Raw genomic sequence first — 1,630 nt, forward strand, 5'->3', positions numbered from 1 at the left:
CAATAATTAAAAGAAGTTATTGAAAATAAACTGTGGTGCTTTGAAAATAATTATTAAAATATACCTTTTGACAAGTTTGGTACGAAATGTTAGAGAATGTTATAGATAGATCAGTGATAATATATATGCAGAATCTAAAGCAATTAAAAATGATCAAGGAATCCTTCAATCAGCTTTTAGTAATACATTTCAAAACCTAGATTAAATAAATCATATATTCATCAACATTATCTCAAAAAGAGCCAACGCATGTGCATAGATCAATACCATTGAAAAACTTAAATTTGTCATGAAAATCTTTTCCTATTATTATCACAAATACAAATTGATTTTCCTGGAAAGGTTTAACAAATCTCCAAGGACATGAGAACATTTCCAGATATTTTTTAATGGAAAACTTCCAAACTTAATCAACAATCTTATTGTTATTCAGAACCCAAAGCTTAACAAAAAATAATACAGAAAGGGTACTATAAGCACTGAAATAGTTGCATGTTTTGGATTTAAAATTTGAAAAATTGTATTGCCAACTAATTATCCTATTGCAAGATGCTATTTAAAGCTATGTTTTCCAGTATATTTAATATTAAATTATAAAAAATTATGTAAACCCTTTCCCAAAATATAATTTGCAAACAAGCTTTACTCCTGAAAAAAAAAATAATAATTTGAAGTGTGGCAGAGGTTGAACACAAGCAAAGAGTGAGTTCAAGTTGCCAGATTGAGAAAGTAAATTTCACAAAATACAAAAAAATTTGCAAAAAATATATAGGTAACTATTTTATTAAAAAAGACAGTGCTATAAGCAGGCTATAAACATTTAAAAGAGAGAACAGATAGGATCTTACCTATGGACAAAATAAATAGATGAAACTAGAATTAAAAACACATGGGGGAACCAATATATTTATGGTCAATTGAGCAAGGATTTTCAGTTCATTCAATAGGTAAAAATAGTCCCTTCAACAAATTATGCTAAGACAACTGGATTTCCACGTGAAGAAGAATGAACTTAGACCCCTACCTCACATCATATGTCAAAATTACCTCAAAATGGATTGACAATTTAAATATAAGATCTAAAATGATAAAGCCCTTAGAAGAAAATATAGATGTAAATATTGAGGACCTTTTCATTTGGCAATGTGTTCTTGAACACACCACCAAAAGCACAAGCACCAAAATGAAACAAACAAGTAAACAAAAAGATAATCTACTCTTGGAAATACAGAAAAATAATTGAAAGCAGGGACTCAAACAGATACTTGTACACCAGTATTTATTGAACATTATTAACACTAGACAAAAGGTTTAAACAATCCAAGTAGCCATCCGTAGATAAATGAGTAAACAAAAATATGGTATAATATACACGCAATGGGAGAGGTGACCCAATGGAATGCAGAAATTATTGGACAGTATCATTGACATCCCATATTCATAAAGTTTTACTAAAGGTAATACACAAATAGCTGTAACCATACACTGACAGAGAACTTCCAGAGGTTCAAGCCGAATTAATAAGAGGACATGGAACAAGCAATATCATTGCTGATGTCATATGGATCTTGACTGAAAGCAGAGAATACCAGAAAGATGTATACCTGTGCTTTATTGACTACGCAAATGC

Source organism: Chrysochloris asiatica, unplaced genomic scaffold (genome assembly GCF_000296735.1).
Source record: "Chrysochloris asiatica unplaced genomic scaffold, ChrAsi1.0 scaffold00136, whole genome shotgun sequence".
NCBI lineage: Eukaryota > Metazoa > Chordata > Mammalia > Afrosoricida > Chrysochloridae > Chrysochloris > Chrysochloris asiatica.